Source organism: Gordionus sp. m RMFG-2023, chromosome 2, assembly GCF_954871325.1.
Source record: "Gordionus sp. m RMFG-2023 chromosome 2, tfGorSpeb1-WG-v2, whole genome shotgun sequence".
Classification (NCBI taxonomy): domain Eukaryota; kingdom Metazoa; phylum Nematomorpha; class Gordioida; order Chordodea; family Parachordodidae; genus Gordionus; species Gordionus sp. m RMFG-2023.
In genome coordinates, this window is record NC_088776.1 from 42,589,415 (window position 1) to 42,603,979 (window position 14,565).

A 14,565-nucleotide genomic window follows, 5' to 3' on the forward strand; every position below is an offset into this window, starting at 1 on the left:
TTCAATCCCCTTGGAAAATGCATCCACACTCAAAATAAATTTTTTCCTTCCCATTCGAAAAAATGAACCCTCTTCCAAGGACCTCTACATTTTGGCCAACTATAACCTTTTTTTTCCAGGGCATATTAGACCAGACATTGCAAATTTCACAACTTTTACCTAAATTATTAATTTCTTCATTCATCCCAGGCCACCATACATACTCTCTTCCCCATTGTTTCATTTTCGCTATTCCTTGATGACCCGCATGTAGCATATTTAAAACATTTTCCCTCAATTTTCTGGGTACAACTACTCTATTTCCTCTCATTAAACAATCATCAATTTTCATCAATTCTGTCTCTATAATTTTAAATTTATTTCCTTTATTATTCCACGTTTTTTCCCCCATTAAACACAATTTTATCAAATCCAATTCCCTGTCCTTTAAAGTATATTTTTGTATTTCCTTCCACGTAGTTGGACTACCTTTAAAACTTCCCGTTAATATTCGAATCAATGCCTCTTCTTTATAATCCTCCTTTCTATTATTCTTTTCATCCATTCCTAATCTCGATAAAACATCTGGTAAATGATTTTCCTTTCCCTGCCTATATTTCAACTCTAAATCAAAACTACTACTAACAATAACCAACGCTGAAGTCTTGATGACATCATCAATTCCTTATTATCTCTCTTAAACAAAAATATCAACCCACAAATTTTCTTCCAATCAAATATTCCCGACATTTTGTTAATCCATAAATAACTGCCAATGATTTTTTCTCTATCACCGAATATCTCGTTTCTACATCCCTAAATACTATCGAGAAAAATATTACCGGCCTTTCCATACCTTTAATTACATGTAACAGCGCTCCTCCCACACCTTTGTTAGAAGCATCTACAGCTAAAATTACCTCCAAATCACTATTAAAATATACCAAAACAGGTTCTTTACTAATTTCCAATCTCAATTTCTCAAATGATATTTCCTGTCCATCCTTCCATTCAAACTTTACATTTTTCTTTAATAATTCATACAATGGTGCATCTATTCGAGCAAAATCCGCTATAAATCTACGATAATAAATCATTCCCATGAAAGATTGGACTTCAGATTTGTTTGCAGGTTTACGCATATTCGCTATACTCATCAAATTCTTATCCATCGGTTTTACTTCCGTCCCATTTATCTTATGCCCCAAATATGTAACTTCAATTACTCCCATAACACTTTTCACGACTCGCCTTCCCTTATCTCTGATTCTTATGAAAACTTCCTCCAATCTCTGATTATGTTGCTCAACCATTACCCCTGTCACTAAAACATCATCCATATAATAAAAAATTCCTTCCAAACCCTGAAAAACTGCAACCATCGTACGCTGAAAAATCGGAGCTGACACACTCAACCCAAACGGTAACCGGCAAAAAGTAAATAATCCTTTAAACGTTGTTATTGTCAATAATTTCCTTGTACATTCTTTCATAGGTAATTGTAAATATGCACATGAAAAATCTATTTTCGAAAAATATTTTGCCTCTTTTAAATTCGCCAAAATTTCTTCCATTCTTGGTAACGTATATTTTACTTCTACTACCCACGGATTAAGCGTTACTCTAAAATGTGCACAAATCCTTAATTGACCATTAGACTTTCTCACCGGAACTAACGGCGTCGCCCATTCACTATATCCAATCGGACATATTATTCCCTCACGTACCCAATTATCCAATTCTTTCTCCATTTCGGCTCTCCATTCAAACGGTACTCTACGCACTGCACAATATTGCGGAACATACCCCTCTTTAAAACGTAAATCTACTTCATAATCTACCAATCGACCTAATTTCTTATCAAAAATTTCTCCATATTTAATTTCCAAATTCATCACTGCCTTTTGCAAAATCTTCAATTTTTGATTTACCTCAATATTTTCCAATACTATATCATCTTCCATTTTTTTTCTCACCAATTTCGCTGGTATAATTTCCAACACAGGACATTTATATCTTTCAAACTTTTTTTCTAATTGCTTACCATCTAAATACTTTTGGGTATTATTATTATTTTCTAATATCCTCTCAAAATCTAATTCTGATTTTTCTGATTTTTTATAATTTTTATCTCTTCCTATATCATTACTTTTCAACATCGATTCCCCTACAATTAATTCATTGTTTATTTCTCCTTTAAAATCCTTGTCACTAATTTTCGAAATATTATCAACTTTCAAATCAACCGAAATATTATTAATTTCCATATCAATATTTTTTTTAATTTCTTGATTTTCCAAAATATCATCAACTTCTAAATCAACCGAAATATTACTAATTTCTGCATCAATATTTTTTTTAATTTCCATATCAGGTATTATACTTATATTAATTTTATTTTCCAAAATATCAAGTTTCTCCTGACCCATTTTATTACTCATAATTTTTTTATTTTTCTGAACTTGAATTATTTAATATATTTTTAATTCCACCACCTTTTAGTATTTTATTTTCTAAAAATTCATTTTCTCCTTTATCACAAATTATTTGATTATTATTTATCATACTCTCAATTTTAATATTCTCTAAAATTTCATTTTTCATTAATTTATTTCTCAAATTTTTTACATCTACCTCTTTTACAGATTTTTTTAATCCTTCAATATTTTTATTATCAATTTTCCCTTGAAATATATTCAACAAAATATTTTCTAATCCAAAATTTGATATCCAATTCCATCCCAAAACTGTATCAATTTTTTCTTTCAATACCCAAAGATTCAAATTTATTAATTCGTTATTTATTATTGCCGGTAAATTTACTTTTCCCATTACCATAATTTCCGATCCATTCAATTGTTTTACTCTCGTTTTATCTTTAATTATTGTTTCATTCGGCCATAATTTGTAATCATCATACCCCATTACAGATATTGTTGCCTCTGTATCCAATAACATCAAAATTTCTTTATTTCCTACATTCACTTTTACTCTTGGACATTGATCAAAATTTTTATTATCTTCCAACTTTAAAATAGGTAAAATACTAATTTGTATATTCTTTCGTGTTTCATTTTCTAACATATTTTTACAAATCCCATAAATGTTATTTAAATTTCCTTCATTTTTTCTTTCTATTTCAATGTGATCATTTACCTTATTTTTATCTATATTTTCCTTCAATTAATCCAACTGATTTTTTGATGTAACTCCTCCAAATGTTTTTATTTCACTATCATACAGTCATCCTACTGTACAATCTCTCGCATAATGACCAATATTACGACATTTAAAACACGTTATATCTTCTACATTTCTTTTTTTCATAAATATTATTCCCTTCATTTTTTCTATATTCCACCGCTGGAAATGCTTTGGAATTTCCCTGTTGATTTTTATAACACTTATCCTGATTATGCCCAAACTTTCTACAATTTTCACACGCCGCTGTAATTTTTTGTTCTTCATTTAATAATTTATATGCCGGAACATAACATTCCTCAGCATTGTGTCCTCGGTTTCCACATCTTTTGCAAACTACGGGTAACATTTTCTTATTTATTCCTTCATTACATTCTCTGCTTATATGTCCATATTTTCCACAATTATAACACGGTCTATTTTGACCGTTCTATTCCACATTCCTGCTATATTCCATTCTATCCAAATTTTCCCCTGAATTATTTCCATAATTTCGCTCTAATTCTTTTTCTTTATTCTTCTCCTCCAATTCTTTTATCTTTATCTTCATCTTCATTTCTGTCATTTTTACTCTTAATATTTCTTTTTCTTTTTTTAAAAATTCCATTTTATCCAATTTTTCTTTATTTTTTCTTTCCAATTCTTCAATCTCCTTTCTTTCATTTTACCATTCTTCTCTCATTATTTTTCTCATTTTTTCAATTTCACTCTCTTTTTTTCTATTTTCTATATCAATATCATCATTTTCTTTTTCAGAATCTCTAATGATCTCTGTTTTATTATCATTAATTTCAAATTTTCTTTTTTCAGTATCTCTAATGATATCTGTTTTTACTATTTCACATTTTTCATCAAACATATTTCATTATATAACTTTTCCATTTTATCATATTTTTCATTTTTTTCTCTATCTATTTGTTTTAACAATCTTATTTTATTTGCCTCTCTATTAAAATTTCTTCTTTTATACCAAAAATAAATACTTAATATTAGACTTAAAACTAATATTAAATAAATACATTGCGACAAATTCCTGATTCAATATAATTATAAGCTTTTATCACTTTTTTATTAAACATAATTTTTTTTTTAAATTTACCTTACAATTTATTCAAATTTTTGTGTAATTATAATAAATTTATTAAAAAAATTTATTATATAAATCTTTATAATTCTAAATGAAAAAAAATACGCTAAAGCTATTATTATTAATAAAATTGTTATATAATACATTCAAATAAAAATATTTTACCTTTTATTATTATGAATTTTTCCTTTTTTTTTATTTTAAATTTTAGCCGTCATATAAGTGGTAGTAATTGGTTATGCCAAATTAATTATCAGTGTCGTTTTTACACGGCACCACTTTTCTTAACTTATTTTCTATACTTTTTTATTCTTAGATTTTTTTAGAGTCAAATACAAAATATTTTTTAACACTTCTTTATTTTTCTTTATTATATATATTTTTCGCGATTTTACATCCAAAAAAAGAATAATCAATAAACACCGATTTTTACAAAATATAATATATTTCTTTTTTAATATTATTTTTTTTATCAATTATTTTTTATATAATTAATAAATATTTATTATAATACAACAATTATTACCTTGATCATATAGTACAAAAAAAGTAGAAAAATCATTAAGCATTATAAAAAATAAATTGTTAGAATTGTTGCAGTGAACATAATTTCATTCCATATTTTTCTCCGTAACTTTATTTTTAGAGTTATCTCCAATAATACGAGGTAATATTTGTTATTTCTTATAATAATATTAGGGCAGACCTGATTTTGTCATGATTCTCTAATAAGTGGTTTCCCCAGTTTCCCTTATTATGAATTCACACATTCTTTTTTGCATAATAGACTAATTGGTAAATCAGATATTTCCCCTTCATGTGATGATAAATCAATAAAAATTTAACTATCTCCGAGGTGGGAAAAAATTTTCAAAATTATAATGGGTAGGACTGGGCTTGGAACGTCAAAATTAATATTAGCTTGCACCTGACTTGGGAATATCTTTTACAAATTATTAACGATTTAGCTGGGCTTGATAAACTTTTTTGAAATGATAAAATCTTGGATGCTTCCTAATATTGTAAGCTTGGACCTGGCATGACATCTATCGTAAAAAAATATATAAAAATCTTATTCCCCTTCATTTTTGACGGGCTTTCTACTAGTATTACAAAAATTTTAAATTAACTTAAGATTGCTTAGTTAAAAATTTTGAAAAATATTTATATATAAAAATTTTTTTATCTTTTAAACCCGAATTAATCAGAATTCAGATCCGCTAGTCACGAGCACAATTTAACCGTTTACATTTTACTTTGAAATTTCTAATTTATATTTCTTAAATATATACTATGGTTTTATATAATTTTTAAACGAATTCAAAGACATTATATTTACAAAAAATATAAGTCCGAAAAATATATTTTAGTCAATCAATTTAATAATTATCCAAAATTAAAATATTTTTCGCAAGAATATCATAAACACAGATAATAAAAATATAAAACAAGAATTTTTTATTCATTTTTATTTCTTATTTTTTTTATAATGCTTTGTTTAATTTAAGTATATTTTAAAAAAATATTTGTTAACTTTTATATAAACGACAAATATGAATAAATTAAACAAAAACTAGGAATAAATTGAACAAAAGCTAGGCTAATAGTAAAAATATATCACGTTACTATTATATCGACCCAATTGTAAGTTTCGGATAGACTACTAATTTTTTGCGAATATAGTAATGATTGCTGTTGGTGATGAACACAGTTCAGTCACCAATTAATATATGCTGATAATATTCCAATAAGTATAAATAATTTAATAATATATAATTAAAATAAAATAGATTGAAAGAATATCCAAAAAAAATAAATCGACAATTTATTGATAAAAATTTAATTCAATCTGTGAATAATATATTCATGACTGATATCGCATTTCCATAATTATATGGCGACCAAACCGTTTTTTAGAATATAAACAGGTTGGATCATGTCGGCCCTCTATTCTAAATATTTCTCATATCCATAGGCGTAACCAGGATTTTCCTAAAAGAGGGGTGGGGGGATAAAAAATTACTGGGGACTTCGCCCCCAGATCTTAGTTTGGGCGAGCCTTTGGCCCGCTTTTTCCTGGCCTTCGGCCGGGTTACCTTAGTCTTTCTATAGTCATAAAATATTAGGTTAATTTTAATAATAAAAATAAGCCTGGAACAAATATGAAATATATTTACATTAGTTTATATAAAATATTATAAATTACTTGTATATACATTAATATAAAAGCATGGTAATAATTTATTCCAAACAAGTATAAGAAATTTATTTATAAAAAGTAAGTAGACATCTATATTATAATTTTCCGATGTCCTCACTACGTCATGTCATCGGTACGTATTTATTTATTCGTTGATTTTATTTATTTATTTTTACAAATAGATGAATAGAATTTCGAGAATTGATGGTGTACACATAACTAACATGGATTGAGAGATTTGAAAAATCTTCTTTGAATTGATAAAAACAATATTCCCTCAACTTTGTAAATATGAATAAAACTTTTTATTTCACTTAATCCTTTCTTTATTTTTTAGATTACCTTATCAATTTTCATCTCATATTATCAATTACACATTAATGAAATCTCTACAAGATACTCAACTTGTATATTTATTTTTTCACATACTCATAATTTTTGTCAGTACTTACATTACAATTTTTTATACTCATATTTTTCTTTCATAACCAATAATTAAGAAGATAACCAAGTATATTCAAATATTTAAATATTCTTATCCTAACCTATTTATAATCTCCAATCCTTATAAATAACTCTTTCTTTATTTTTTTCCCCTCCCTTAATGAATTTATTTACCACTAAATTTTATTTTCTCATTCTTTTCTTTCTATCTCTATTATCTATTAACATTATCAATTCCTTTAATTGAATTTTTATAATATAATAATTACCTTCTTTTTTCCCCCCTTTTTTAATCTTATTTTTTAATTACCTTACAATTAATTAACCTTAATCTTAATAACATTACATTCATCATGTTATATTTTAACTTTTAGAATATCATAATAGGATTGATAAGTCCCCCAAAAATTTATTTTGATGATAGCCAAACCTTATCAATTCCTTTAATTTAATTTTTATTATTTTTATAATATAATAATTTATACCTTCTTATCCCCCCTTTTTTAATCTTATTTTTTAATTACCATACAATTAATTAACCTTAATCTTAATAACATTACATTCAACATGTTTTTTTTATTTAGAATATCGTAATAGGATTGATAAGTCCCCCAAAAAATTTTTTTGATGATAGCCCTCCAACTACTAGAAATATGCATCTAATATGACCCATCTACCGGTTTTACATTATTTTAATGTTTGTTTAATTTCAACAATAGTTTATTTATATTTTTGCCTGATTTCTTTATTTGTCTAGGCTAACCCTAATCCCTCACATTGCTACAAAACATGATGAATCTATTATTAAAGATAAGCAAAGAAAATAATTACGATTAAACAAACGCCTTACACGCTCAAGAGTTACTGGTAGACAAAATAATAAAGAACTACGTTTGAAATGAACTCATCTGGAGGTTTATTTTGTTTATCTTATGTTTTATATCTATGTTTATTTTATTTTCACCCAGTTCTCCAAATTATACTATCACCACTACCACAATCCCTATGCTCCGCCTATTTTTTAACAAATATAAACATTTAATTCTGTACTATCATTCACTTCACTAGGAATTAATATAAATATTACTTTATCCAATTCTCTGAGAAACTTTCATGAATATTTAGAGGAATGTTCAAACTTGAATGTAGAGTACGGCCAATTTCATCAACTCTATTAATGGAAAAATATGTAGTAGTTCTGTCGTGGCCTTTAAAACAATACTTACGACCGTTTTATGGTTGAGTTAACATTGTCGTTCATGATTTTATTTTAGAAGGGAGTACCAATGCTGACATTGACAGAAATATCGTTTTGCGTGTTCAAACTTGAATGTACAGTACGGCCAATTTCATCAACTTTATTAATGGAAATATATGCAGTAGTTCTGTCGTGGCCTTTATAATAATACTTACGACCGTTTTATGGTTGAGTTAACACTGTCGTTCATGATTCTATTTTAGAGGGGAATACCAATGCTGACATTGACAGAAATATCGTTTTGCGTTCTTCTTTTACCAGTATCCCAAGGCATAGGCATATAATCTTTATCAGGACGTAATGTGTTTTATACACTGCTTTGTTAATCCGTCATCACTTTCATCTACAACCCTAAATGATATAAAATTATATATTAATTATTTCCTCTCCAGATGACCGCCCAGATTTATTTTGTCGCTTTTTCCATCAAAAATTAAAATGTCAACAAGGATTTTTTTAATTTTATCAAATACACAACATAATAATTATTCCTCATTATTTTTAAAAAAAATTAGCCTAAATTTATATGTCAATAAAAAATATTTTCTTAAAAAATATATATATAATTTGCATATAAGTTTCCTTAGTGTTTAAGGGCATTTTTGTAATTTAAATAGACAGCATTTTTTTTTACTTAACATAAAAAAATATATATCCCTTATCAAATTCTTTGACAAATAATTTCAGAAATGCAAGACATACATAAATTTATATGAAAAACAACAATAACCCTATATAATAAACAACATATTTTTTAGATATAATTTTAATTGATCATATTACAATAAAGTATAAGAGTCGGTTATTTTTATTTTATTTGTCATGATTCTCTAATAAGTGGTCGCCCAGGCCTTCCCAGTTTCCCTTAATAAGGAATTTGCATGTTTTTTTTCCATATTAGACTAATTGGTAAATCAGATATTTCCCGTTTATGTGATGATATTAAAAATTTAACTATCTCCGAGGCGGGAAAAAATTTTCAAAATTATAATGGGTAGGACTGGGCTTGGAACATCAAAATTAATATTAGCTTGCACTTGACTTGGGAATATCTTTTACAAATTATCAAGGGTTGAGCTGGGCTTGATAAACCTTTTTAAAATTATAGGATCTTGGATGCTTCCTAATATTGTCGGCATGGACCTGGCATGACATCTATCGTAAAAAATGAATAAAAATCTCATTCCCCGTCATTTTTGACGGGCTTTCTACTAGTATAGTTGATATTCCTCTATTATTTAGAATTAGTTACAAAATACTAAGTAAAATTCCATTTTTATAGACATATTTGACAGTTAGAGAATATATTACAGTTAATATTTTAACAAATTTTACTAATCAATGCTCTTGATAATAAATACAATTTGCATTCAACTTTTTAAAGCCATCTATTTACTTTAAATAAAATTGATATCAAAAATTAATCTTCATAATATTCATCCCATAATCTCTTTAAAAGATATTTTCTGATGTCCTTATCAATATTTTAATGTTTTATGTAAAATATATAATTCGCTATATTGGTAAAAATTACTTGATTGTCATATGATAATTGATAAAATTAGATATACTGTAAATCCACGACATATAATATTCCACTGTTTGTGATTTATTTTTTTTATTTAATTATTAATTTATGATTTAATTTAATCAATAGTTTTAAAATTATATTTTACTTTTATTAAGATAAATAAATTAAAATTACTCACTCTATAAAATTTTATATTTGATATATTATATTATTTAGTAATTTTATGAATCTATTACTAATAATTATAATACATTTCAATTTTGTCTTAAGATTTATTTTTGGCTTATATTCCATTTCTTAAAAAACATTTTTGGTTCACTTTTTATATATATAAATGCTTTTTTCCAAAAATGTATAAATTATGATGAATAGTTATATAAAAAAAATATCAACTTTTACATTCTTTCATTCAAATTTTTGTTGATATATGCATACATTTTTGAGGGTCAGGGTATGGGGGGGGGCAGTGTACTAAGGGGGATTTTTTTATTAGCTTACAATGATATTCACAAAAAGTGATAAATTTCTTAAGGGGAGGAATATTTGTCCTTATCTCCCCCCTGGCTACGCCTATGTCATATCCTTAACAATTATGGGTTAGACATAAGTCACCGCCTAGTCTATATCCTGTGGTCACACTGAGCTCCTCATCGGATAGCAAATGATCAAGATTGATACTTGGGACAGGTTCAAGTCGATCCGAGTATTTTACGAAGTATTTGAGGATTGGAATGTTTTCAATAGAGGGATTAAAACATATAATAATAACTAGACTGACAATTCATTCATTAAAATGTATTTTTTAGCATGTATCAATTAAAATCAGCTGGAAACGCCATTAAAACGATGATAATTTGTCTACCTAATATTAAAATTTTTAAAATAATCAAGAAGCACTATTCACTCATTATTAAATTCTTATAACATTAATATGAACGTTATTTACACATCCTATTTCATCATTATGGCGATAATCAAAAGGGAAAATATAATATCAATATTCATTATAAATTGACCAAAACAATTTTATTTAATAGCCAATAAATAAATTTATATATTGTGACTGAATTGAGATTAATTTATTTAATTGTAAAATTTTTAGATTTACATCGTGACTATATATTTTTAAATGTTGATAATATTTTGTTAGGAGTATATATTATTATTAGTTTTATATTGTGACTGTATACTTTTAAATATTGTTATTTATTATTAAAAATAAACATAAATATTACAAACAAGGAATGATAAAAACATTAAAAATAATAAATAATTTAAAACTAGTTGGAAAAATAAATACCAAGAGATAAAATTATACCGGATATCGTAATGAAAGTAAAAATGTTTTAAATTTTCTCCATAACTAAGATAGGGTTGCTAAATGGGTTAAATAGTTAATAAGGTCCAATTAGCACAACTCCTTCAAATATCAAATTCATAAGTATTTTATTTATTATAATAAATATTATAAATAATATTAAAATTATTTTAAATTGGCCCTTAGAAAATTAAACAAAATAACTATAATACTTTATTAAATACTACATATTTATAATATGCACAAACAAATTGCTATATTATTAAGAAATAGTAGAAAGCCCGTCAAAAATGACGGGGGATGAGATTTTTATTCATTTTTTACGATAGATGTCATGCCAGGTCCAAGCTCACAATATTAGGAAGCGTATAATTATAAAAAAGTTTATCAAGCCAGCTAACCTTAATAATTTGTAAAAGATATTCCCATGTCAGGTGCAAGCTAATATTAATTTTGAGGTTCCAAGTATAATTTTCAAAATTTTTTCCCACCTCGGAGATAGGTAAATTTTTAATTGGTTTATCATCACATGAAGAGGAAATATCTGATTTACCAATTAGTTTAAGATGTAAAAAAAGCATGTGAATTCCCAATTAAGGGAAATTGGGAAGGCCTGGGCAAACCACTTATTAGAGAATCATGACAAATAAAATAAAAATAACCGACTCTTATACTTTTTGGTAATATGATCAAATAAAATTATATAAAAAAAAAATTGTTGTTTATTATATAGGGTTATTGTAGCTTTTCGGATAAATTTAATGTATGTCTTGCATTTCCCAAATTATTTGTCTATATTTTTATGTTAAGTAAAAAAAATGCTATCTATTTAAATTACAAAAATTCCATTAACACTAAGGAAACTTATATGCAAATTATTTATATATTTTTTTATTTACATACAAATTTAGGCTAATTTTTTTTAAAAAAAAGAGGAATAATTATTATGTTGTGTATTTGATAAAATTTAGAGAAAATCTTTGTTGACATTTTTATTTTTGATGGAAAAAGCGACAAAATTTTTACTCTTCTTAAAATTGGATCTTTCGCAATTTCTTCTCTAAGTTCTTTTCTTGGCAGAGTTAATGTGTCATAAGTAAGATTAGATTTGGGCAGTCGTCTGAAGAGGAAATAATAAATGTACAATTTCATATCATTTAGGGTTGTAAATGAAAGTAATGACGGATTACCAAAGCAGTGTACAAAACACATTACTTCCTGATAAAGATGAGGCATATTCCTATGCCTTGGGGTTGGGATACTTGTAAAAGAAGAACGCAAAATGATATTTCTGTCAATGTTAGCATTGATAGCCCCCTCTAAAATAGAATCATGAAGGACAATGTTAACTCAACCATAAAAAGGTAGTAAGAATTGTTATAAAGGATACATTTTTCCATTAATAAAGTTGATGAAAATGGCCGTACTGCACATTCAAGTTTGAACATTCCTCTAAATATTCATGAAAGTTTCTCAGAGAATCTGATAAAGTAATATTTATAATAACTCCTAGTAAAGTGAATGATAGTATGGAATTGAATGCTTATATTTGTTAAAAAAATAGGCAGAGGTGCCATAGGGATTGTGGTAGTGGTGATAGAAATATCATTTGGAGGCAACTGGGTGAAAATAAAATAAACATATAAATATAAAACATAAGATAAAAAAAACAAAAAAAACCTCCAGAGGAGTTAATTTCAAGTGCAGTTCTTTATTATTATGGCTACCAGTAACTTTAGAACGTGCAAGGCGTTTGTTTATTCGTCATTATTTTCTTTGCTTATCTTTAATAGATTCATCATGTTTTGTAGCAATGTGAGGGATTAAGGTTAGGTTAGCCTAGACAAATAAAGAAATCAGGCCAAAATATAAATAAACTATTGTTGAAATTAAACAAACATGAAAATCATGTAAACCAGTAGATGGGTCAATATTAACCAAGCCCAGAGATATTAAATTTTTAATTAATGAAGGGGAAATCTCTGATTTACCAATTAGTCTACGGGTAAAATATATTTATTAATAAAAATAATAACATAGGACCAATATTTAACATCAAAAATCCCAATCTAGGTTCAAGCCCACAATATTTGGAAAAAAAATTTATAAGCATTCAAGATCTTAATAATTTAAAAAGATTTTCTCAAGCCCATTTCAATCCCTAATAATTTTGAAAACCAAGCCAATATTAATTTCAAGAAATATTTTTCAAGCCCAGTCCAACCCATAATAATTTTTAAAAAATTTTCCCAAGCCTAGAGATATTAAATTTATAATTAATGAATAAGAAAAAAGCCTGAGCAAACCACTTATTAGAGAATAATGACAAAATAAGGTCTGCCCTAATATTATAATAAGAAATAAAAAATATTACCTCGTATTATTGGAGATAACTTCAAAAAATAAGTTATGGAGAAAAAATCTCTGGCGTACAAGTTAAATTGAATTTCTATATAAAATATTAATAATTTGTAATATTATGTAAATAGATATATTTAATGTATATTAACATAAGACTAACATTTAACATTAAAAATCCCAATGAATATTAATAATTTGTAAATAATGTATTACTTTTTCCAAGCATCCAAGATCTTAATAATTTTAAAAGATTTTCTCAAGCCAACCTCATAAGTAAATTGAATTTCTATATAAAATACTAATAATTTGTAATATTTAGTAATTAATGTATTATTTTGACAATTGGTTTTAATATGGCCTCCTACAGTTGCATAAAAAATTAAGTTATAGGATCATCTGTTTGTATAAAATAAATAAATAAAATCAACAAATAAAAAATATAAAATATGTAGCGATGACATGACGTCACGATGACGTAGTGTGGACATCGGAAAATTATAATATAGATATATGTGAACCTAAGCATTTATTTTATATATGCAAAATAAAAGTACTACTTTTAAGATAGAAGACAATAAATTTTTATATTATTAAGAGAACATTAAATCTATCTATGAAAATTATAATATATTTTATTTTTTCCATAATTTCGAAAGAATACCTAGAAGTGAAGATTTCTAAATTTTATTTGGCTTTAAAATATTTTCTGGGTTTTTCTTAATAAAGGTTTAACCATTACTTTGCAAAATGTATATTATTTATTTTGCTTGAATGCTTTAAAGATATAATTTAAGTTTGGATATGTTAAAGCTAGATGGTCTTTTGTAATTTCATCATGATTCAAAATTTCTGATAATTCAGTTTTATTACCTTATAATATGGTATCATAAAAACAAATAACTAAAAGCAAATTTATTAGATAATATATAATTTTTATCAAAATATATAAGATTTATTAATATTAATATAATAAAAAATTCATGTTTCCAGAATATTTATAATCATAAAAATGTCTTTTGAAAAATTGATTTTGAAGTCATTGCCATAGTTTTTCATATTTTTTATATTACAAATTTTACCATGCAGGTAATAAACATGTGGCGTCTCCAGCTGATTTGCATTGATACATACATTGATACATACTTTTATCAATGAATTGTCAGTCTACAGTCTAGGTCTTATTATA

The 14,565-nt window shown here is 26.0% G+C and overlaps 1 long non-coding RNA gene across 1 annotated transcript; it reads left to right on the forward strand.

The window, feature by feature from the left end:
- The first annotated feature begins 6,832 nt into the window (after nt 1-6,832).
- LOC135925559 (uncharacterized) lies at nt 6,833-7,773 on the forward strand. The gene is made up of 3 exons (XR_010571677.1): nt 6,833-6,874; nt 7,496-7,590; nt 7,669-7,773. It is a non-coding gene; the product is annotated as an uncharacterized LOC135925559 (long non-coding RNA).
- The last annotated feature ends 6,792 nt before the right edge of the window (nt 7,774-14,565 follow it).